Source organism: Candoia aspera, chromosome 3 (genome assembly GCF_035149785.1).
Source record: "Candoia aspera isolate rCanAsp1 chromosome 3, rCanAsp1.hap2, whole genome shotgun sequence".
NCBI lineage: Eukaryota > Metazoa > Chordata > Lepidosauria > Squamata > Boidae > Candoia > Candoia aspera.
This window is the reverse complement of record NC_086155.1, coordinates 134,660,451-134,687,262: the sequence shown is the minus strand read 5'-3', so window position 1 is coordinate 134,687,262 and position 26,812 is coordinate 134,660,451.

Sequence of the window (26,812 nt, the reverse complement as noted above, 5' to 3'; positions counted from 1 at the left end):
GGCCCAAAACTGTATCGCGCACAACTTAATTTGCCTTGAGACACTTTCTGTGGATAAGGGAGAAGATCACTGCTGAGATTACTGCACTGAACTCCACACCTGTTAGAAGTGACCTTTCAACTAGGTAATCCTGGGCTATCTGCATATTTTTCAAAGAATCCCTTTAGCTGAAAGAAGCATGCCTGCAGTCAATTTTCGCTACGATGTATGAAGCAATTCCATTTAAAACATTTGGTGGAATAAAAACCTTTTAAGCTACAGCCACCAGAGAGGTCTCCTTTATCTGGGAGTAAATTATGTTGTAATCAGTTGGGCTTATTGCTAAGCAGAGATGCATTGAATTGCTCTGTTAGTCATAACCAAAATACCTCAGTGGATTGTGTGCAGAAAACTTGTCTGCAGTGAGGGAATATGTGGCACTACTGTCAAGAACGCTCTGTTCTTAGTACCTGGTAGCTTATCACATAAGGAAGAGCATGCTTACTTAGAAGAATAAATCTCATCGCCCCATTCACACAACACATTTAATTGAATTACAGAGGGGATCGCCAGTCATGTAAACATCCTAATCCAAATGACTGACACAATCAACTAAAACTGAGATAGTTTCAGCCTAAAGTAACACCTTCTAGTTAGCTATGTATGTCATGCAAGTAGTTCAGGCACTCACACACCTCCCATCTTCTAGGACACAGAGAAAGGGTTCCTAGTGTACTGAAATGTGATCCTAGTCAGTGACAACAAGGAGGAAACAATAGCTTGTGAGGCAGGAAATGACTTCCTCTCCCCAAAAAGAACAGAAGCAAGGGAGTGTGATTTTCTTCAAGGAAAAATGAAGGACCATAAACAATACTGGAATCTTTGTTGCAAATAAATGAAGTTCGTGCTGTTTAATAGAATGTTCCAAGCCAGTTTATAAAGAATAACTACTGGGTCAGTAGTCGGAACAAATCTTGCAGTTCTGAAGATTCCTGCCTTTACAGGGAATTTCCATCTGAATCCTGAAGCCCTCCCTGTTGGGTTTTGATTTTAGTAAGTCTCCTGGATAGTCTGATCGGAAGCAGAGCAATTGTTCCATTATTTTGCCATTGCTGCTGTTGCTGCAAATAATGATGACTATTTCTTGTTTTAAGAAAATGTAATAAAATATTATTTTGAACTTTGGTGTTGTAGAAGACTCCTGGAAATACCATGGGCAGCCAAGAGAACAAACAAATGGATCATCAAACAAATTAACCCAGAGGTCTCAAGCCACAAATGACCAGGCTCAAATGATCCTACTTCAGACACATTATGCGAAGGCCAGCTCTCTGAAGAAGGCCCTAATGCTCGGAAAGGTGGAAGGAAAGAGGAGAAGATGACCAGCAGCAAGGTGGATGGACTCAGTTTAGTGGTGATAGGTGCGCCACTGGAAGACCTGAAGGGCCAGATTGGAGACAGATCATCATGGAGAAAAGCTATCTATGTGGTCACTAAGAGTCAATACTGACTTAATAATGTATGATCAATCATAACCAATGAACTATTGTGCCCAAGAGAAATCTGAATTTGAAAAGGAAAAAGAAAATGATGAAAGGTACCGTAAAAGTAATCCTAGATGGGGTGGCCCATGAAAAATATCCATGGTTAGGTAATACTTTGTAGACTACTTTTCTTCAGGCACAATGTTATTTATTTATAAATTAATAAATAAATGGTAATTTTAAACAAAACCTCAAGTCAGCCTTCTTTCATATGGATGCTATGTTGGCCAGGGATTATGGGAGCACTCTAGGTCAGGAACTTTGGCCTAAATTTGGGGTATGAGGCCTCCACTCAGGACATTAAATCTGCAAAGAAAGAAAACTATATGCAATCAGGGTGTCCTCCTTATCTCACCTTCTATTTCCGACCTTCAGGTGATTATTGTCATCACCTCTATATTTTTAAAATAGTTTCATCCATTTCTAAAAGGGAGATTACCAGTAGACTGTAAAGTTTTGCAAAAATGCAAAATAGACTTGGAGGGAAAAAATAAAGAGGGGAGGAACACCTCCAAACATGCTATCAGGTTCAATGGGCATGGACTGAGTGTTGCAAAGAAAATTTGAAAAAAGTGTAGGAGCAGAACTCTGTTTCTGGAAACTTAGAAACAAATAGGAAACATTGCAACAGAAAGTGAAGATATTTAGCATTCATCAGCACAGCAAAGGATGAAAAAAATACTTCACAGTGCTGTAGTCTAATTATGTAATATTCCTAGTATTTGTCTTTGTCCAGCTGTGACACCCCTTAGCTGACCTTGATTGATCTAAACAAGAAATTAAACAGGGTCACACCCAGCTAGTACTTGGGTGGGAGAACACCAAGGAAATCCCAGGGCTCCAGGCTAAAGAGAGAAATGGAAAAAATATCCCAGAAGAAGAGAACAGCAAAGCATTTCCATATTGTTGCTAAGAAAATTACATGGCCTGTCCATGAAGACATCATGAGTCATGCTCAGTCTAAAAGAGATTTAACTGATGCAACAGTGTAATATGTACATAATAATACAGTCACAAACAATTGAGTAAAAATAAACATCTTTTATACCTAAAATACTTTAGATCTGACCTGATCAATCTTCCCTGGCAGTACAATAAGCAAGAATATGGTATATATCTGCAGATAATATCTGAGGGAAATTGAATGGACAACAACAAAATTACAAAATATAAATAATTTCCAGAATCAAGATAGGCATAATATTTGTGATTTTATAGTTCCGTTAAAGAAAAAGACATTTGTACAGACTGGAACAAAATCCAGAAGTCCATAAACAGAAGATGTTTTCATAATGCCTATTCTATTCAACAATACCTGTCACACAACTATGGGAATAACAACCAGTGTGTGTGTGTATGTTACATTTAAGTGTGTGTGTGTGGTGTGTGTGTGTGACACTTAACACAACCCCATAATAATTTTGGAGCACATACGTATCTTGTAGCTTCTTTTTGCATTGGATCAAAAGAGGCAAAGTTACTGGTCTTATTGAGGGATTGATTGTGTGGTTTGACCCCCAATATAATAACTAAAAATATATCTTCTAAGGCTACCACAGCTTAATTTCTGTTGGCTATGTTAGATATTCTAACATAATGTTCTTACACATCTTTACATCTGGAATTGTGAACAGAAGCACTCCAAATTGCAAGATATTGTTGCATAGCACTTTTGTAGACACCAAAACTGTTCATGCATATATGCAAATTTTATTTAAATAAAAACATTTAATTTTACTTAGTTGGGATTCCACCTCTCCAGAATATAAGGAAATATTTCCACATTCTTCCATGCACAGAAATCTTCATCACTATATACAACTAACTGAGCTACCCAATGATGTAGCTCAAGATTCTAATTCATTATTAAGAACAATGCTGAATTATTAGACTATTTAATCAAAAGGAGAACCCTTCTCTAGAGATCACTTTGCCAGCTTCATTTTCATTTATGCTCTAAGAGTTGGAGCTGCTTGAACCCACCCGCTGCTCTCTTAATAAATGAGTTGGCAGAGAGGACTCAAATTGTTAAACTGATAATCTTTTGCCTGCAGGGGTGAAAAAAATATGCAGAGGCTTATCAATGCTCTCCCTCAGAAAACAAAACTGGCTGTCCTATGTTTATGACCAAGTAATGGGAAGATAACTTATACAAGCATAAAACTATTTTCCCCTGATTTATTTTAGTTTTTTAGTATGTATCTGTTATTGTTTTAAATTATATTCATGCTAATACTTGGGAAATGCATTATTATTAAAAGTCACGTTTAGCTTTGTTAGGAATTGTTTAATAACAGTGGTTGTTGTTGGTGAAAACTGTATACAATTCCAGCAATTTAAAAATGTATTTCAGTTGTCTGTGTAAGCAACTGTTTCCAGATGAGTCTATACCTCTAATTGATGCAAAATTAAAAAAAAAGTTGGAGGAATATGTCAGTACTTCAAGATACCTGAAATTCTAAAATGATGGGGAAATGGCTGACTGAGTTTCTCCCAAGCTTATTTCAAATTGCTTCAATCCACATTAAGAAACTTTTGGTGAGCAAATGACGAAGAAGAAAGATTTCCCCTACCGAGCCAGTTCAAGGAAAATATCAATAGAGTATATCAGATCTATGACCCACCCTAATTCATATTTAACTCTCAATGACTCAATAGAACTTGTCTCTGAGGAAGCCAACCTAGGACAGGACAGCCAAGAAGAGAAGCTTTGTGACTGTATCCTAAAACTCTTAAAGGAAAACAATTTTGGAAATGAAAATTCTCTATATTGTTTCTCACACTCTTTTACATAGTTTGTCATACTCCCTGGCTTATTTATTTATTTAGGCTGGCTTCCATGCTATTCTAGAGTGAGTTCTTGATTATTTTACAGATCACAATGGGATCATTCAATGCATTGCCAATGGAATGTCAATGAGGATTCTAGGAGAGGAAGGGGTGGGTGGGTACGTAATACTAGCTAGATACATGCTCCTCCTCCAGCCCCCAGCCAGATACCAATGCCCCTGTGGCAATGTTCCTGACAATTTTTCCTGCATTATCTCTCAACTTTGTTTGTTATGAATAAATAAAATGAAGCAAAAATGAAGCATGGCTGTCATGCTACTGAAGGCATCTGCTCTAATTGTAGGATGACAGCCATGTTAGTCTAGGGTGGCAAAAAATGGCTGCAGTTCACCAAAGCTTATGCCTTTTAATAAAATTTGTTAGTCAGAAAAGGGGCTACTGGATTCCTGATTATCTGCTCTAATGTGTAATTCCTCAAAGTCTTCTCTACTTGGCTGTCTAAAAAAAAAACCTGTTGTGAATAGTTGTACTACATCTATATATTTACAAAGCCTGAGGGGAATTCCCAAAACCTTTTCTTTGTGACCTATTCCTGCTTCTTAGTTTGAACATTTGCAGTTCCTACTGGAGTGTGAGGGTGGAGACTCCATAAGTCTGAAGACAAAATTTCCAGAAGGTGCAAGCACCTAGTTGACCTTGGCTGATCTTAGAAGCTAAGCAGAATTGCCCCTGCTCAGTAGGTGGATGGAGAAGCACCTGGGAATTCTAGGACTGTTAGGTAGATTGGGAAATTGAAAAAACATCTCAGAAGACAATAGAAGACACTTCCATAGTGCTGCCAAAAACCTGCGTGGATGCAGCCTGCAGAAGTCAAGCTCAACTTGAGGGCATGTTTGCTTTTTCTAATCCAATTAGCAAAAAGAAAAAGTCTTGTGACTGTCAAATTTATTACAGCATAAGTCTTTTGTCAGCTCAGATCCATTTCAGCTACAAGGAACATTCTCCAGAGAGAAGAGTAAATATATACCCACTGTTTGTGGGGAGGGAGTGCAGACAGAACATCTCTCTATTCAGTTGCACAAATGTTTATTGTTTGTGATAAAAATGACATGGCTCAGGTATGCGAGTTAATTGCTGAGATAATGAAAGCCCCCTGTTCTAGTCTCGCAAAAGTCTGTAAAGAGGAGCCAAAGTGCAGAACAGAGCAAAAAATAAAGAAACAGAAGGAAAAAAAATAAAGGACAGCCATGAAGAAGGTCACAGAAAACCTCCTGAGACAGAGGCAAAGGCAGAGATAAGGGGCAGTGCTCAGAGAGACTAAGCTATATAGAAAGTAACGAGGTGTTGGAAGAAATTATGATCTCTCCCTGCCCGCCATGTTGTCTCCCCCCAGAACACTGTCTTCTGCAGTATTGCCTTCCCCTTGAGCAAGGTAAAAGGTTAAAAGTTACAAAATAGAACAGGTTCCATGCAAAAGAGGATGCCAGAGATTAAAATGTAAAAGGAAGCCCAACTGTTCAGACAAAGGGTTCCCTTCCGATTTAATCAGAAACCTTGGAAAACAAAAGGTCTCTCATTCACAGAATTTAGCAGAGCCCATTCAGGTGAACAGCCAAACAGATCTCCATAATCATAACAAAAGATTCCTTCCCAGGTGGACAGTCCAGGCTAGTAGACAAAGCCAAAGTCCCGCAGGGAACCCAGACCATCAGAACAGGAAACACAAAGAGCTGGGAGTCTGACCACAGAGCGCCTCCTCTCTGAAATCCAGTAAACTGCACTTCTCTCCAGTTCCTAGAGGGTGGGAACACCTTTGCATTACAACAGCCAAGCTCTCCTAATTGAAGAACTTGTGGGGGAAATACAAGGGTGGCCACCTCCAAGCAGCATACTCTGTACATGCTCTTGGAAAATAAAATCACCTCTGTTCAAGCAACTGCCTGCATATCTTCATTCCTGGCTCAGAACAGACCCTGGTAAGATTTCCTTCCAACAGAGGAAAAACACAAAGCACCGAGCTTCTCCACTTCTTTCCCACCTCTTAATCATTCTTCCACTCTGGGGTAGGTGAGCAGGAGGGATGGGGCTTAGAATAGGAGAGCTGGGAACATTCCTAGCCACTGCCCAACTGCCTCTCCCAGTCTGGGCAATTTTGATCTGGCCCATTTTTGAACAGGCTTTCTTTTTCCGGCATCTCCCCACCTACCAATCCTGGGCCTGTTATATTCAGTTTTCAGAGACTTATGCTGCTCACAAATAAAGACAGGGCTATACCCACCCTTTACACTGGGTGAGAAAGAATTTAAAAACGGGTAAGAGTTTTGGTGCAGAGATAGGTATGGGCTAAGAGAGGCATCAATCATCTGTAAATTGCCAAAAATTGCTGGGAGTTGAGCAGCTTATACATTTAATAAATCATCATCATTATCATCCTCATCATCCTTGGGCAAAATGTGGCCTAAGTGGCTTTAGAAACAAACACTAGGGTGCAATGTGCCAGGCACTCCCCCTCCACCTCCCCACAATTTCTGTATCTGGGGTACTTCTTTTACAGGAGAAGAAATACAAGTTCAACCTTTAGAACTAAGTCAGACAAATGTGATCTAGTACCCTACAGATGTTTAGCATACAGAAGACAGACAAAGAAGTTGAATAAAGCAAGACCTTTTCTTGTCTTTGTGGTCTGGAACACTTCAATGTGACTCCATTTTACTTCCAGAAAAAGAGGAAAGATGACACAGACAAGCAATATATCTCTCTCTCTCTCGCACGCACACATACCACACTCAAGCACTGCATCTCCTGGTTGCATGAACCTTATTCAGATGACAAAGTTACCGTAGCTCTTGTGTTTTGTTTTTTTTAAATCTACAAGAGACGACTGAGTTGAGAGAGAAGTAATGGCAATGAGGATTGTTGAGAGAGATATGGTGCTAGTACTGTACCATCCATAGCACTAAAAAAAATTCTTTTTTAGAATGTGAAATAAGTTTTGTAAGGCTGTAGTACAATTATAAATTAATTCTGAAATGATGTTTGGGATCAGACTAAACCATATTTTAACCATAAAGTATTGAATAAGTCACAATAAACTACATGTTGGCTTAATAGTGCAGTATGTGAACCTAGGCCCCTTTTTTGGCCAAATATTATTTTCTTAATTGAATGAAGGTCCATTAAGTTATTTAACAGAGAGAGAGACATATGGTATACTTTCATAAGGACAGCTGGCTTGGTTCTTTGAGGAAAAGGAAGAATTCTTCATCTTCTTAAGGAAGAATTAGATATCTTCAAGGGAGATACCAAAATAGTTGAAGGAGTAAATTCAGAATGTCAGGAATGTTCTGTTCTTCTACAAGAGATGATTGGTAAAGATTCTTACAAAGTCTACAACAGCTGATATCAGGATTCCCTTCAGACACTCCTTAGAAAGATAATTTGCTGAGTAGACCCTTTAAGCAAAATCAGGAAATGTAATAAAAGTTGGCACCATTAATCATCAAAATCCTTGACGTTGCAGAGAACATGTGCTTTAGAAGTGTTACATTCAAATTCAAAGAGAGCTATTAAGTTTTAGATTATTTTAAAATAAAAGCTGACATTTCAATCACTTCTCTTTTCTATGGATTATGGAAACTGAAATCCGACACTCCAGAACAGCAGCAGGCTGAGGAAGGCACATTTTCTTCATCTTGATTAAAATTCTGTGCGGCCACGGGGGTCCAGTTTAAAATCTTTTGAGTGTGAGTTTGATCCAAGCACCACCCGATAGGCACCATTCTTCCATAGGGCCAGCCTTAGCGCATGGTGGTATGGCTCATTCCATATCTGAATATGACCAGACAGATGGGTAAATCCTATTTAATGTTGGTGGTGGGACAACATATGCCAGAAAATCTGTAAATCATAGGTTAGTCTAAGGCATGCAAGGCAGGGCATTATGGCATGGTTAACCCTGTTCTCCAGCATCCCAATGCCATTCCCTGTCTCCTAGGTCTACTGCTTCAGACAATCAGCTCATTCTGTCTATGGCAGGATCAGTGCTGTCTATAGAACAAAGCGAATTAATGCAGAGGATCATTAAGAGACAACTCCCACTTCCCACTCTTTTCCAATCATGGAATAATAAGCTGAAATATATTTTGAATATGGTTAACACTGTTTGCATAAGAACTAATGCAAGTATCTTTTAAATATTAGGTAACTACAAATAACATATTTTTGTTACACAATCAAGTGCCAAATGCTTGTCAAGAATTTGTGGTGCATTCAGAATTGTAAATATATTTGCTTGGAAGAAAACCAGATTGATTTCATTCTCAAGCATATTTATTAATGCCAGAGCAAATCAATTTGGGGCATACAGAGGTGAAATCAATATTTATGCAGCCTTCATTAAGAAAACAGAGAGATGCTTTCAACCAGCAGAGAATCTTAGCATTATTATTTCCCTGTGACTTATTTCCATGTCTTGGACTTGGTTCATTTATAACACTGAAGCCATTTCCTCACTGTAGGTTATATAGGACAATGCTGCTGACCTACAGCCAGAGAAAATAGATGAAGTGTTGAAGTACCAACTGCTAAACCACTGCTTCTGTAGCAATACTACATTTTTCAGAGGCCAGGCATTTCTTTTGGCAAAGGGATGAAAACTTTTGAATCAGGTTAATAAAGTAGATCATGATTCTGAACCCATTCCAGGTTATATTGCAGATCCCAATTTGCCCATTTTCTACATGGTGTAAATAAGATTTCCTGGACCAAGAGCATTTCATTATGCTGGTTTCTCATTCCTTACATATCCTATCACGACATCAACTTGGACTCGGCACTACCGCAGCCTTAAATCCCAGGTTGCAGGGTGGAGGATCCTGTGGCCCTCCAAATATCGTTGGAATTAAATCCCATCAGTCCCACTAGCCTGTAGTCAGAGATGGAGTCCAAGAACATTTGGAGAACTACCAAGAATTCCCTATGGTGGTGACTCTGGACATGCCAAGTAGTTGGGAATTTGCACAGAACAGAGGTAAGAAAAGAAAACAAGAGGCTAGGGAACAACACAATTTAAACTGAGAATGGAATATAAGTAGAGGAGCAAAAGTAGTTAGGAGCTTAGGACCTGAGATGTTGGCTCATGATTGTAGGTAGATGGCATTTTTCATCCTTTACAGCTTTTGAAATGCACTTGCAATACATGCCTTCCAAATGGTGAAGGACCCCAGGGGAATGTTTTCTGTATAATTTCTCACATTCATAATTTTTTTCCCAGTCTTTTCAGAAAAGATGTGATTGTCTCCAGCAGAAATCTAAGGTTTTGCTCTTTATTGTAATGTGTGGGAGGCATTCCTGGGAGAACAGATAGGTACCCTAGGGTTGCCACACCATAATCAGGAAACAAACCTAAGCACTCCAGGGCATGAGCCCAGGCAGTGCAGAACTTCCCAGGAATCTTCTCCCTAGTCCAATCATACATGTTTTTCTTCACAAGCTGTACTGCACTGAATTCTGCTTGTCTTGCCAGTTGAGAGATGACGCTCCATGCCAGAATTTACAGGAGGACTACAGCAACTATCTGTCTCACTGCACTAGGAGTTTTTAAATAGTAGTCATATTGACATTCAGGTTACAAGATAGCAACCCAGTCTCTAGTAAAAGGATACTCTAGTTAGCTTAATTTACAGCTATGTCGGTTTATTACTCCGCCATCCTCAAACCCTTGTTCCTGTTAGCTTATTCACATGATATGCTCCTCATGGTGAACTCCATATGACACATTGAACCATAAAGTAACCATATGGCCTGAATTTCCAAAACTCACAGACAGTTGGCTAAAAAGTGGTTGGCTAGTTGTGATTTAAACAAACACAATCTTTGTGCTGTGTTTAAGACGGTGGAGTAAGAATTGTTGTACTATTGATGTTTGAAGCTACTCTGGAAGCCTTTTTGGCTAAAAAGTAAGGTAACATTATTTAAACAAAAACATAATACTTCTGTTTAACACTCTCAAAACAAGATGAAAGAAACTGAGGTATATCCTATCAGTTGCCTCTTTGCTCCTTTTCTGCCAGTGCTAAGTCTGCTTTTGACCAGATATCCTGCATTTGGCTTGAGATCCAAGATGGATCTTTTCACTATCTGTTAAGACCAATTTTATTTGAGAATTTCTGTGCCAGCTGCCTTAATGGTGGCCACACAAGTTTCCATCTCTTGAAAAAGGCAAAGAGGAGTGTAACAGACTAACAAGGCTCTTCCCCTGGATATACAACTTCCTCAGCTCCAGATACTTCCTCCCTCGGATGTCTCAGGCCCACAAAATGAAAGTCTTTTGATGTGTTAAGCTTCTCAGAGTTACAGCAACATCCCTCATAATCAACACCTTTTTCACCTAAAAGGTTTAATCCGAAAGGTGAGAATAGTATCTTCCTGGCTAGTTGCCTTCATTTAATTTGCTAAAACTCTTGAACTGGGGTGTCTCCTGTCCAAACATGAAATAGACAAAAGATATTCTGTCATGCAAGGTGGGAGACAGAGGTTAAATCATTCTGTTTGTAAGTAATCTCTGATCTGATTGCTATTCCTACCTCCTGTCTGTCAGTTATTATGTTAGAAACTATCAGTTATTATATGGTGTAGAAGTAAGGAAAAGTGTTCCCACCATAGCTGCTTTTTAACATTTTCTTTCAACTGTGACTTTCTAGAAAGCTGCCTGGACAGTGAAAAAGAACAAGAGAAAGAAGATAGATGACTTCCAATTATTATTTGAGGTGGTTATTAAGAGTACCATGAGCTGTATGAACCACCAAGCAATCAGTCTTGGAAGAAATAAACACTGACTGCTCCTTTGATCAATGATTAGCAAGCAGAAACTTGCATATTTTGGACATGACCTGCAAATGGATGATCCAGGAGAAGAAATGACTGCTTGGCAAGGTTGAGGAAATACAAGAAGGAAAAGGAAATGGATAAGGTGGGTGAATGGGATCAGGGATATCACTGAAATGCCCCTTGAAGTGCTGCAGATTGTCTCCAGGACAGGTAAAAGCAGAGGAATCTATGTCACCACCAGGAGTCAGCACCTAACCGATGACAGACGAAGAGTTCAGTCTAACACAGCCTTTCTCAACCTTTTGACCCTGGAGGAACCCTTGAAATATTTTTCAGGCCTCGGGGAACCCTGCACATTCAGGCTCAAATATAGGCCACAAATTACAAAATTATTATGTTCATTTCATGTGTAGGCCTATATATATATACACATTCACAGTGTTCCTAAACTAAAAATAAAGAATGAAACTTACCTCTTTAACGTGAAATTGCCTGAATTTGACATAATGTTTTAAATAAATTGTGATCTCCCAGGGAACCCCTTATGACTTCTCATGGAACCCTAGGGTTCCATGGAACCCTGGTTGAGAAACTGGTCTAACAAGTAAGCATTCAGTGTAAAACTCCACTATAAATTGTTCCATTCCTGCCTAAAAAGAAGAGTCTATTGCTTTTTCCTTCCTTTTGAGCATCTGAAAATACTTTGTCCTGAAACTAGTGCCTCCTGAGGAAAAAAAATCTCTATGTAGAGTCTACTGTTTTGTACCAACTGTATTCAACTGTACGGCATTTCCTTAGCATGAAGTTTCAATCTCCAGAATTTCCAGCTAGGTCAGACTCTGGTCTGAAGTCCTGAAGAGCATTGGCCAATTGGTATAGATAGCACTCAGCTGCATGGGCCAGTCCTCAGACTATTGAAAGCAATTTCCTTATGTTTCACATCACTGATCAAAAGTTCATCCATTAAAAAAAGGGCATCTGAGAGAGATGGATTGTATATAACAAAACCTGAGGTTGGTGAAGATACTAGTTTAAGCTAGAATTCTCTGCCTCAAGCTAGTTTCAAGGTGAAAAGTGGTGCGTTTGTTTGGTTTTTTGTATAATGGAACTTTCACTTACACAACCACACCTCTCCAACTTACAATCCAAAGTCCTTTGGTATAGTCCACAGTCAGTCTTATGATCTTTAAATGTACTATGCCCCTGACATCTTTCTTGGGGGAAAAGGCAGAAGTATAGTATTCTTGCATATAAAAGGGAGACACACAGAACTGAATACAGCACAACGTTCTGCATAATTCTGTTCCTAATCTTATTTTCTTTTATTCATCTGAGAGCACTTTAATGCAATTGTTGGTCCAGCTGGGGTGTCAGAAACCATGAGGTAGAAGAATAATTTAATACTATGCCAATACTGTCAAAGTGCTTAAAGCTGGCTCTGGCCTTGTTTTAAAAACAAGGCTGGAAAAGAAAGTAAGATACTTAAAGAAAAGCAACATCCATCTGAATGAATTATTGTTCTTGGGTGACCCAACTGCAGTTTTATAATGGGCATAATTTCTCCCAGATATTAACAATCTGTGGAGTTAAAATGACATGAGTAATAATAAAAGAATTTGGTTCAAATCCAAATTCCATTCCCCTCAGAGTTGCTCTGTTCCTTCTGAAATAATTCACCCAACTGAAGAAATAGAAGGAAAATAAATGGAATTCAATATGATTCAGATCTTCATTGACTGTCAGCTCTCTTCCTCAAAGGTGGCCGGCAGCTGTGCAAAAGAAAAAAACAGTTTGGACCCCCGACAGTGTAACCTCCTTCTCCAGTGCCAGAAGCATGTCCAGGATGGGCCAGTTTGTGAAGAAATTATGGAAACAGCTGTTAAGACCTCAGGCAAAATAATTCAAATTTTCTAGGGAATTCCAACAATCTTTCCCAAGATTTTTTGCAGCTAGAATTATGGCTCCTTTACAAGATGGGAGCAAAAGATATGGAGAATGCACACCAGCTGTGGTGGAAGGAAGTGCAGAAATCCCTCCTTATCCTAGAACTTAACGTTGCTCTTTGCTCTCAGAGCTGATCCAACATGAAGCAGTCTTGCAGACACAGGCAGCAAATTTTAGGGTGGGTGTGTAATTAACTGCATTTCTTCCTTCCAAATCTCCCAGCTGTTCCTTTCTGTTTTAAACAGAGCTGTACATGTTATAAGGCCTGTTCTGCATTCTGTAAGATAGACTAGCATCCATAGATACATTTAGAAGATGCTATCCTATCATCAATGTTAAAGATTTAGCACAGAGATTTCTTCAAATGATGGGAGGCAAGAACTATCATAACTTTTGTTTCAGACGGCAAAATGTCTTGAATCAACCTGTTTTGTTCTTGAAGAATATGCACCAGTGTTCATGGATTAGATCCAGACTTGCTACAATTTTTACGTTTATCTCCTCGGAATTGAGTCTAATAAATTCAAGAAGGTATAATTTCAGGTTAATCAAGAATATATTTGCAGTCTTGGTTATTTGTCATTAAAATCACTACACTTAAGTACAGCCAAATTACTAATCCCATTCTTTGTGTACTCAAATGTCAACCCTGTTGAATTAAATAGAACTAACCCTCAGCCAAACATGTATGCAACCACAGTTTGGATGCAACCTAGTGTGATTAACTTAATGACAACATTATTAATGACATACTAGTATTCATTAATACTAATTAATACTTTTCTAAACTCATCCATGTGTAGTTTCAGATTTTTTGTAGTTTTCTAGAATTGTAACAACTTATTAGAAAAAGGACATGGATTGAAAATCAAACTTCTCATTCCATTCTACCAGAATTCTGGATTATCAAGAGGAAAAAAAACCCCCCACACATCCGAAATAGAACCTAAGTGTCCATAGGCATCCATTCATAAAAGCTAAAAGGTTAGCACTACTAATTACTATTCTGGAACTAATATTTAATGCAAAGTATCCAGGGCAAACTATACAGTTTCATGTCTACTTTGCAAATATAGAAAAGTCCTATTACTATTATGCAGAAAATGCACATCCATTACACAATAATGCCAGGATTGGTTCTTTTATAGCTCAAGTATATAATACTCCTCAGTAGATGTTAAAACATTAAATATAACTACAATGCTTGGTTCAAGCCATTAATAGGTTAAATGAGATTGTGTAAACTGTGAAAGAGCCATTCATTATACTGAGCATACAGTCAACACAACATGAAGTTCTTATCAGGTGACATTACCATAGATGAAGAAAACGTAAACATATATTTCTATATTACTATCTGGCAAAAACACGATCACCAACAAACATCATGGAGGAAAATATCTGTAAAATACCAAAAATCTACAAGGTGTTATTTTTGTTATGATTAACTCTTCATAGAATTCTTCGAAAGCAAAATCTAACTGCATGTGCTGTTTTTCTTTAAAAAAAATAGAGAAAAGGCAGGAAATTGTAGCAAGCTAGAAATGGACTGGCCAGTGAAGGAATTATTTTGTTTCTATTGGGACCAATAGACTTTCTAGCTGCTACAAGTCCATTTGTGCCTAAACATTTCTCCAAGTTTTCCACTATGAATTTTTGATGTGAAAGATTCACCAGATATTCTCTAGATTACTTAGATGAAAATATGACATCAAACATCCAAGTAGAAGGGATAACAGTATTTGGTATCCAAGTAAGATTTCATTTCAATATCTGACAGATAATGTTTTGGCAATATTTGAAAAAACCAATGCCAGAACATCATCACTTCTCAATTGAAAACATGGATCTTGAAGCAGCTGGCAATGTTGACAAATAGCAACATTTAGTAATGATGAAAAGTATATGATTTCTTATTTTACCCTTGGCAAAATTTAACAAGATTCATACTGAAGTATAAGAATGGTGATATGAAAGACTCGGTAGTATAGGAAATCTACCGATTGGCTTGAATTTTCAAGAATTTAATCCTTGCCCTCTTCCGGGGTTCTTTGATTTTGGCAAGAACATGAAAGGTATAACGGTTTATATTTTGTAGAAAGAGAGATGCTCATACCCAGTTCTCAAAGAACAACAACAACAAGCTCTATTTTAACATAACATTACATGCCTCAACAGGCCAGCACAAAGTGGTTTTGAGTTGCCTGAAGAGTTTTGTGTTGCATAGACAAGATGATTCTCTTCACTGAGGCAAAGAAGCAATGCAGTTGATGCTGGTGAAGCACTTTGTCTTACCTTACAGCTTGCTTGCTTGTTTCTTCCTTCCTCCAAGCAGCCTCCTTTGACCCTTGCATAAGCTAGAAAAGGCTTCTTTCTCTGCTCTGCTTCACCTGCCCTCCCCACAGATTTCTCGGACACTTCTGGCTGACCAAAAGTGTCAGAAGAGACTTCTGCACAAGGCCACGTTTTTTGCAAGTGTTTCATGCTTCGGAGAAAACTGTGGTCTGCCAGAGGGAGATAAGCAGAGTAAAGTGAAGCAATGTGGCCTCTTGTTCTTAGAAGTGATGGTGCTATACTGCTTTCCAAAACATCTTCATTGGGGATTCATGTAAACTTGTACTTCCACTGAAGCATTATCAAGCACCCTTTAAAGATCTGCAGAATCTTGAGCTCATTGTCTCTACCACAATAGCTGCAATTGCAATTCCATTTGCTTTGCAAAAGCTTTCATGGAAAATCCCATGTTTGAAATTTGTGGGCTTTTTAAGAAAATGTTAAATGTGCACTTTGTTCTCCACTTTCATTGAGAACATCATTGTTTATTATTAGCCTGACCAGTGTATCAGACTGCCAGTGTAGTCCGAAGAGCGTATACCCTTCCTATTTATTTTGCCTTCATCCATCTAATATATGAAGTACATTTAGTGCTCTTCAGACAGAGACTATGGAAGAATGTTATTTCTGCATCATAGTGTAAAGCTATATTTATATGGCTAAGCACACACCCACCCACATATATATAGTAAGAGCAGACAATCATAGCATGAACTCCAAGTGGACCTCTCTTAGGAATGGACCTAACTTTCTATGACTCTGAATCTAAAGCATTACCAAGAATATAACAGCAGAGGCAAAATTTAAATGTTTCTGGAAGTAAGCAATAAAATACTCCTATGAGGCTACCACCAATTGGCAGGATTAGAAGTTGTGTAAATTCCACAGAACTATGCCAACTTTCAGTTTGAGAAGAAAATAGAGAGGAGGTCAAAAGAATGAGGATAATGAGAAGGAGAAAAACAATAAGCCCCTTCTGAAAAGAAAAGCTCTCAACTGCATTAAGAGCATTTCAGAAACAAATTGTAGAGAAAATATATAATTCTCTCTTGTGTATTATATGGCCAATAGAAGAGAGGTCACATCACAACATATACTTAAATTTATTAAATAAGGAAATTTCTGCTGGAAGGGGGATTTGAAACCAAAGCAGGAACATGTTGCTCCCATTTCAGTTCTAGTCTCTGTTGAGACTTACTGCCTCTTCTTTCCCTCTGGGTGTTTCCAGATGATTTGTCTTGTGCTTCCACCCTCCCCTATGCATAAATTCTACAGAGATGTAGATGTTGTTGTGCCAGAAAATGTCATTCCTATTTTGTCTTTCTTCATTTAATTTATTACTTCATTGCTCTTCCCAAAGAATGGCTGCCCCCAATGATGGCCAACATTTTGGTGATGAAGGACTATGTTTAAGATTTTATAGAATGGATAACATGTGGGCTTCAGTAAAGGTCATGCTCAGCTCCTGATGACTTCATGGATACATCCATGCAATCTTCTTAGCAATAATATAGATGTGGTTTGTCATTGTCTTTTTCTAGGATTTATTTTTAACTTACCTATAGCTCTGGGATTTTCTGTTGGTCTTCTATCCAAGTATTAATCACCCTAACATTTTGATATTGGCCAGGCTTGGCTAGATGCTAACACCTAACTGGGCTGTTAGATTAAGGTTCAAATCTTCACTCAGCACAAGGGTGATGTCATTTATTGAATTAATGATTTACTACATCAGTACCTTGTATCTTCATTACACTATTCTAAGGACAGAGGCAAAGTGACTCCTATAACAAAGGCAATCAAGCATCACAGCCAGATGACTAGAGTAACAGGATATTTTTCTCAGACCCCTTCCCCATCTGCAAGTCTTCCAGATGTTCTGAACTGTAATTCCCACCATCTGCCATCAAAATAGCTACTAAGCTTAGCTCCCAGCTGTCCTCACCCGCCTGAACTGATATGGATGACCCTTGCTTGGTGCCAGAAGTTGATTCATGGAATAGCTCACCTAGCTGCCTTTTCCTACAGCACTGAAAAAGGGCCCATCTAACTTGGTGCAGCTGCCTCTTCCATCACCAAGGCTGAAGTCCAAATCAGGATGAGTGTCACTGACCCATAAAAAATCAGGACTTTATCATGTACATCCGAGTTAAAGAAGGAGAAGGAACTTAAAAAGGCACACAAGGAGAAAGAAAAAAAATGAACAATGACTTCTGGAGAAGGTGATTAAAGCTGCTTCTCCTTCAGCCAGATCTCCTTCAGCCACAAACACACAAAACAAGGTCTCTCAACTCAAATCACAGTTCGTAAAATAAAACCAGAACGTAAATGTGTTTGTAAAATAAGACCAGAACTCCAGCTCTATCAGTTCCTAGCTTGCTGTATGATTTCCCAATCCCCAACCTAGATCGCTATGGATTGAAGCTACTCTTCTTATGTGGCTTTCAGCCAGCATGGAGGAGAAATGCTTCCATTCCTCCTGAGAAAGAGACAGACAAAATTGCCCTTCCTTTAGATAAAGGCCAATCTGAGTGACTCTTTGGTGTCCCTAGGATTCAATTATTTTGGCCTACCACCTGGACTGACAGGTCAGCTTGTTTTTTCTTAATTCTTTCAGTGTCTGAACCTCATGGAATGGGATTTCTTGCCATTCACTATAGGACAACCCAGACATTATCGTGTGTGTGTTTGTGTGTGTGTGTGTATACACACAGACACACACAGATACTGTAAATGTATATCACATTTAGACAGCTGTGATTGACACAATACTATAATGTATGTGTGTGTGTGAGAGAGAGAGAGAGAGAGAGAAAGGATACAGGGTGCAAAACAATATTTCGCAGCAATAAAAATGTAACTTGAGTGCTGGGAAATGCTGTCCCATGCAAGAGAGCTGTTGGAAATGTTAACAAATCAGCATGCCTCTTTAGCATGTAAATGAGTTTGCCCCACAATGCAACTCTCCATGCTATTGAGGAAGCTGTTTGTTGCCACTCCCACTTCCTCTCTCTCTTCCTCCTTCTTCACCATCTGAGAAGAAGTGTGCTTTGCTTCTGTCTCCATCTTGGGCCGAAAGCCATGTGCTTGTCCTTTTCTTCCATGCAGCTCTTAGCAGCTATAGGGCTAAGAGATCACTAAATATAGGGAAAGAACAGAGGAAACAAAGAACATAATTTTTCCACTGAAGATGGATGTAACTGAACCAAGAATAAAATCAGTAAGACTCTTTTTACTTATCTTAAACCTACTTTGTCTAAGTATGTAATTCTTTATGCTTGGGAGGGCTAAGTGTGTAAGATTAATAAACTATGTTTCTCTGATGTGCTCATTAAAGCTATTTAGGATAATATTTTTTTTCTGTGAACAGATTCTCTGCTGTGTTAAGCTCTGCTCCATTCAGTGGTCCTAGCTGTCCACTAATGGCTTCAAGAGCCACAGTTGTTACAATTTTTGTTTGTGCTAAAAAAAACACATTTGGAAAGGATCTCTCTCTCTCTCCCTCTTTCTCTTTCTCTTTCTCTCTCTCTCTCACACATGTCCTGGCTATTAAGAAACCTATTTTGCTAAAAATTCAGAGAAGAAAACATGTTTACTCTGGAATCCATAGCTACACATTCCTGGATGTATCTTATTCTCCTAACTTAAGGAAGCATATATTTAACTAGGTAGAAACATGAATTTCACATTCATTCCCAGAAGCAATAAGGGGAGTGTTCCAGTGGTCCTAGTTCTGGGAGAACTAAAAGATGCCAGCAAACATGCCTCTTTTGCAGCAGCAAGAGAAAACTAGTGGCTTCTTGGCTGATCTTTATAAAAGTCAATGGAACTAACTATTATGGCCACCTGCAAAGCTTCCTTTCTTTCCTTCTGTCCTTTTCCTCCCCAGGTAAAAAATTATGAATGAGAATGATGGAAAATGAAGTTCTAACAGAAGGAGAAGTAAGAAGACTTAGTAAATGCAAATTTTAGTAGCTTTCTTTTCTTGTGGTTAGTTCATCAATGTATTTACTGGCAGTCCACTGGACTAGCGTAATTAAAACAAAAAAATGTACACAGTGCATCAGACTCCATCCAATTGGTTGTCAGAATGGTGGATAGGCTTACATTTTATTGCTTACATTTTATGCAAGTGGAGAATACTTCTAGGAATTTCAAGTACATTGTTGTTGTTGTTTATTTGTTTAGTCGCTTCCGACTCTTTGTGACTTCATGGACCAGCCCACGCCAGAGCTTCCTGTCGGTCGTCAACACCCCCAGCTCCCCCAGGGACGAGTCTGTCACCTCTAGAATATCATCCATCCACCTTGCCCTTGGTCGGCCCCTCTTCCTTTTGCCCTCCACTCTCCCTAGCATCAGCATCTTCTCCAGGGTGTCCTGTCTTCTCATGATGTGGCCAAAGTATTTCATTTTGCCTTTAATATCATTCCCTCAAGTGAGCAGTCTGGCTTTATTTCCTGGAGGATGGACTGGTTTGATCTTCTTGCAGTCCAAGGCACTCTCAGAATTTTCCTCCAACACCACAGTTCAAAAGCATCGATCTTCCTTCTCTCAGCCTTCCTTATGGTCCAGCTCTCACAGCCATATGTTACTACGGGGAACACCATTGCTTTAACTATGCGGGCCTTTGTTGTCAGTGTGATGTCTCTGCTCTTAACTATTTTATCGAGATTTGTCATTGCTCTTCTCCCAAGGATTAAGCGTCTTCTGATTTCCTGACTGCAGTCAGCATCTGCAGTAATCTTCGCACCTAGAAATACAAAGTCTTTCACTGCTTCTACATTTTCTCCCTCTATTTGTCAGTTATCAATCAAGCTGGTTGCCATAATCTTGGTTTTTTTGAGGTTTAGCTGTAAGCCAGCTTTTGCACTTTCTTCTTTCACCTTCATCATAAGGCTCCTCAGTTCCTCTTCGCTTTCAGCCATCAAAGTGGTATCATCTGCATATCTGAGATTGTTAATGTTTCTTCCAGCGATTTTAACTCCAGCCTTGGATTCCTCAAGCCCAGCATGTCGCATGATGTGTTCTGCATACAGGTTGAATAGGTAGGGTGAGAGTATACAGCCCTGCCGTACTCCTTTCCCAATCTTAAACCAGTCTGTTGTTCCATGGTCTGTTCTTACTGTTGCTACTTGGTCGTTATACAGATTCTTCAGGAAGCATACAAGATGACTTGGTATCCCCATACCGCTAAGAACTTGCCACAATTCGTTATGGTCCACACAGTCAAAGGCTTTAGAATAGTGAATAAAACAGAAATAGATGTTTTTCTGAAACTCCCTGGCCTTTTCCATTATCCATCGGATATTGGCAATTTGGTCCCTAGTTCCTCTGCCTTTTCTAAACCCAGCTTGAACATCTGGCAATTCTCGCTCCATGAATTGCTGAAGTCTACCTTGCAGGATCTTGAGCATTGCCTTACTGGCATGTGAAATGAGTGCCACTGTTCGATAGTTTGAACATTCTTTAGTGTTTCCCTTTTTTGGTATGGGGATATAAGTTGATTTTTTCCAATCTGATGGCCATTCCTGTGTTTTCCAAATTTGCTGGCATATAGCATGCATTACCTTGACAGCATCATCTTGCAAGATTTTGAACAGTTCAGCTGGGATGCCATCATCTCCTGCTGCCTTGTTATTAGCAATGCTTCTTAAGGCCCATTCAACCTCACTCTTCAGGATGTCTGGCTCTAGCTCACTGACCACACCGTCAAAGCTATCCCCGATATTTTTATCCTTCCTATACAGGTCTTCTGTATATTCTTGCCACCTTTTCTTGATCTCTTCTTCTTCTGTTAGGTCCTTGCCATCTTTGTTTTTGATCATACCCATTTTGGCCTGGAATTTACCTCCAATGTTTCTAATTTTCTGGAAGAGGTCTCTTCTCCTTCCTATTCTATTGTCTTCTTCCACTTCCGCGCATTGCTTGTTTAAAAATAATTCCTTATCTCTTCTGGCTAACCTCTGGAATTTTGCATTTAATTGGGCATATCTCCCCCTATCACTGTTGCCTTTTGCTTTCCTTCTTTCTTGGGCTTCTTCTAGTGTCTCAGCAGACAGCCACTTTGCCTTCTTGGTTTTCTCTTTCTTTGGGATGTATTTTGTTGCCACCTCCTGAACAATGTTGCAAACTTCTGTCCATAGTTCTTCTGGGACCCTATCTACTAAGTCCAGTCCCTTAAATCTATTCTTCACCTCTACTGCATATTCCTGAGGGATATTAGTGAGCTCATATCTAGCTGATCTGTGGGTCTTCCCTAATCTCTTTAGTCTGATCCTAAATTGTGCAAGAAGAAGTTCGTGATCAGAACTACAGTCAGCTCCAGGTCTTGTTTTTACCAACTGTATAGATGTCCGCCACCTTTGGCTGCAAAGGATGTAGTCAATCTGATTTCGGTGTTGTCCATCTGGTGAAGTCCATGTATAAAGCCGTCTCTTAGGTTGTTGGAAGAGAGTGTTCGTTATGCAGAGTGAGTTGTCTTGGCAAAATTCTATCAGCCTATGACCTGCTTCGTTTTGTTCTCCCAGGCCATGCTTACCTGTAATTCCAGGTGTCATTTGACTGCCCACCTTAGCATTCCAGTCTCCTGTGATGAAAATAACATCTCTTTTAGGCGTGTTGTCCAGTAGGTGCTGCAGATCCTCATAGAACTGCTCTACTTCAGCTTCTTCAGCATCTGTGGTTGGGGCGTATATTTGGATCACTGTGATGTTAGATGGCTTGCCCTGAATTCGAACTGAGATCATTCTACCGTTTTTTGGATTGTATCCAAGCACTGCTTTAGCCACTTTACTATTAATTATGAAGGCTACTCCATTTCTTCTGTGGTCCTCTTGTCCACAGTAGTAGATCTGGTGGTCATTTGATGTGAAGTGGCCCATTCCAGTCCATTTCAGTTCACTGACGCCCAAAATGTCTATCTTTAATCTTGACATCTCACCAATAACTACATCCAATTTGCCCTGGCTCATAGATCTTACATTCCAGGTTCCAATGGTGTGTTGATCCTTAGAACATCGGATTCGCCGTTCACCACCAGCACCGTCTGCCGCTAGCCGTCCTTTCGGCTTTGAGCTAGCTGCATCATCACGTCTGGGGCTAGTTGAACTCATCCTCTGTTCCTCCCCAGTAGCATTTTGACCATCTTCCAACCTGGGGGTCTCATCTTCCGATGGTATACCGACATATCTCTGGTTGTACTGATCCATTTAGTTTTCACGGCAAGAATACTGGGGTGGGTTGCCATTACCTTCCTCAGGGATCGCATTTAGTCTGACCTCTCTGTCATGACCTTCCCGTCTTGGGTGGCCCTTCACGGTTTAGCTCATGGCATCACTGAGGTGCTCAAGCTCCAGTACCATGACAAGGTAACGATCCTTTGCTGAAGTTCAAGTACATTAGGGCTACAATATCTGGCTGCAATAATCCAATAACTAATAGAGGACAGCAGAGAGATACAGAAAACTCTCTCTTTACTGCCATCTTACAGTCATCTGGTTTTTGCAGCTAAATATGGCAGTGCAAGCAAACTGGGGCAATTGGAGCTTTGGAGTTCCCACAATATAGTTGTCCAGATGGAGTTTAATATATCCCTATGGAAGACAGGATCACTTTGGGGCTAAATCTGGGGTCATTTAGATCAACTGATAATTTTATTATTATTTTTAATAAGAGCTATATGTTCTGGGCCGGTTGTGGTAGAAGGAAATAACAAAGCAGTGTGAAAATGCTGAAAATGAGAAATCCATGTTGGAGATCATTAGGAAAAGGTTTGACAATAAAACTGCTAATATTATAATGCCTTTATATGATCTTTATAATGTGACCACTTTGGAAATATTGTATATAATTCTGGTCACATCTCAAGAAAGATGTAAAACTGGAAAGGAGTAGAAAAAAGGGCTATCAAAATGATCAAAAGCTAGGAACGATGAGGACTTCTTACATCAGATGAAAGGCCCCAAGTTGCTCCTGCACATTTAACAATTGTACAGAAGAGGAAACTATTTATTCTGTAATAAGCTACACCTGCTAAATTTCTCTTTTACTTAACTAGTGAAAGGAAGACAAGCCCAGTTCTCTTTTGTACTGTGCTACCCTTCCAAGGGAGAGTAATGAGTTGATTCTCTAGGAGTTGCATAAAGTTCTTCTTTCTCTCTTGAAAATGTTGGTTTCCTACTTGCCTTTTTCTCAAAAGTCCAACAGCAAAGAAGAGCACCAAAATACCAGTTATGTCCAATTCATGAACATCATGGAGCATGAAAAGAAAATGTTAAACCAATCAACTTAGTAATTTATTACATTGAAAATAGATTTAGCAATTTTGTAAAAAAAAAGGTTAAACTGGGGAGGGGGTTATCTACCTAATCCTAAAATTCACAATAAAGGGATAATAGCAGAATATGCAAGTCAGAACCATGCAAAGTTTTTATTTTAACTTGCTATTGGTGGGGTGATGTCTCCCTTAATTACTGATTTGGAATGTCGAAAGAAAGAAGGGATTTGTCTAAAATTGGTCTTGGCGAAATTAAAAGATCCATTTCTCATTCCCTGTTATATCCAATACAGTAAAACACAGTTATGAAGCTAACTCTTCCTTATCTGCTTTATATAGTCAGTAGAAGAAACAATTGCATCATCTGGATGTTACAGACATGACTGTACTTTCTAGAACATCTCCCTCTTGTTCTGCAAAATATGTGAAGATGCTAAACAACTGATACAGGACACAGCAACTACTAAGAAGTAATAACAATATCCATGGGGTAAAACAATTCTCTAATTCCCTCTCCTCAAACTGCTGTTAAAGAAGGTCTAGTTACTGAAGCCACTTCTACAGCTGGCAGATCTTTTTTTGATAGTGGAAGAACCAGGCACAGAGTATATTAGTTTCAAAATTTGCTCTTACCTTCAGTAGCCTTCTTGGCACTGGAAATCTAATGTAAGCAGCCTATTTCTGACGTCAATATTCTCTTCTGTGTCCATTTTCTCAATATTGACTTGATTTTCATTGACAATAATGGACTTCATTGACAATAAGGGAATTCTTCCGTTCTGTTCCACTAGTCAGAATGAAAAAAGGGAAAGTACTATTACAAATAAGCAATTAGCACAAATATCATAATTTGTCCCTCAATATACTATTTTCATTTGCTCTGAATTATAAACTGGACTATAAGAATATTTCAACTGAGAATTGTAATTCTGGTTATATTTTGCACAGAATTGCAACACCAACCACACTATGAATGGGTTTGCTCAATTCCGTGGCCCATGAACTAGCTAATGTGGTTGAGTTGTACCACCTCAGCCTGAATTGTTTGTTTATGGTACACTGTATTGTATAAACCTGGAAAACTGGTTAATGCAATGAACAATTATTAATCATTGATGCAAGCACTGCCTCCATTTGATATGTACTAGCTTTAATCTGTGATCAGAAGCATATTAAGGAAAAACTCCATTTGAAGAATGCCTTACTGATTTCTTTTTTCCTCTTGGTTCAAATGGCCAAGTGAATGCCCATGGATGGAAAGCTCAGGAGCAAGTGTTGTGAAAGCTTTCTAATGCGATTGCATCAGCTGGTCATCAGATGCCTCTGAATTCCTCTGAAAGGAATTCAGATCAAAGATGTTCTGCCTTGGAATGTGGAAGTTAAATTTAAAATTATTTCTATGAACTACAATAGATATTTTCTATGGCAGATTTTGTTTTTCTCTACCATGTAAATGTCTGGAAAGAATAGCATACCACTGGTAGTTTTTATAGTTTTATATATTATATAATAAAGTGCAATGAGTCAGACACTCCATGTAGTACTCATTTAACTTACAAGAAAAGGTGGCATTGCTTACACGGAGTTCTTGCTAAATCCTGAATAAAGGGGGCCTACAACCTCCCTTTATTATAAATACGTAGCATGTTTCTCTTTTAATACCACTAGAGTTATGGTACATGTGAGCAAATTTCATAGCTGAATCTTCCCAATTCTTGTGCCTCCAAGGCAGGAAGCAGTTTACCTGTTGAAAAAGTTGGCAAATATAAAGAACAAGGTGACAGTCTTGGAATGTGTTGGTAGAAAGCTGTGTAGTACGAGAAGTCTAACCCAACTAGCTCCCTCTGTTCCTAGGTGCTGCTGTTTTAGTTTTAACACTGTACAAAGCATTATAAAAATGTGCCCTGAGAGAGATTCCAACAGTTCAAGCTGAAACTCTCCAGGGGCTACAAAAGAGCAAAATTATTCCCAATTAGAAGTATCTGCCAACTTGCTAATCTTCTAATTGAATTACTGAAAGAGGAAGAAAGAAAAATCTCATAAAGAAAAATATTTGCCCTTGGCTTAGCAGGTACCAAACCCTCCATTAAAGAAATGTGTTTATTATATTGTTCTAACATGTCCTTTGGCCTTAAGATGAAGTAATCAACTATATACAGTATATATATTCCAGCAAAGATGCCATTTTCCTGGTTTCAGTCGTCCTGATAAGGTCTTTCATTGGGGCATACAAAAATTTCTTGGCAAAGCCAAACTGCATCTCAGAGATAAGAGATCTACCGCCAATTGAAGGAGTTACTTTCAAGAACTAGAGCCGTCTCCTTGGTAGCCAATTTATCCTTTGAAGGTTGAATGATTTCTCAAGTTAATATACTATACATCAAAATTGGTTCTGGAGGTGTTCACAAACTGAACACCTATTACCAGACAATAAATGTAGAGTCTTACTGTTCCATTGTATACATACATACGGCCATACATACATGCTTATATTTCTAGATACATTGCTTCTTCTTCATCTTAGCATTTTCCTACAAGTGCAGGGTCCACTTTTTGGATCAACGAACTCCATTTTGAAGCCATTAGTGGCCTGCTAGAACCACCTAATGGAGCAGAGCTTAATACAGCTGAGAAGCTACACACAGAAAAAGAATATTTTCTTAAATAGCTTCAATGAGCATGTCAGAGAAATACAGGTCATTGATCTTACACACTTAGCCCTCCCAATTATAAAGAATCACATGCTTAGATAGAGTAGGTTCAAAGTAAAGTAAAAAAGAGTTTTACTGACTTTATTCTTTGGTCCAGTTACATTCAACTTTGGTGGAAAATGATGTTTCTTGTTTCTTCTGTTCTTTACCTATACTTGGTGATCTCTCAGCCCTACAGCTGCTAAGAGCTGCATGTAGAATAGGGACAGAAGTTTATTTTCTTAGGCTGACCGCATGGCCCAAGATGGAGCGGGAGGCAAAGCATGCTGCATGCTTTGCTCCCAGTGGAAGGAGGAAGAGAGAGAAAGAGGAAGTAGGAGTGGCAACAAACAGCTTCCTCAATAGCATGGAGAGTTTGCATCCTAGAGCAAGTTCTGATTTTATTAAGGATAGAGTGCAAACACAAA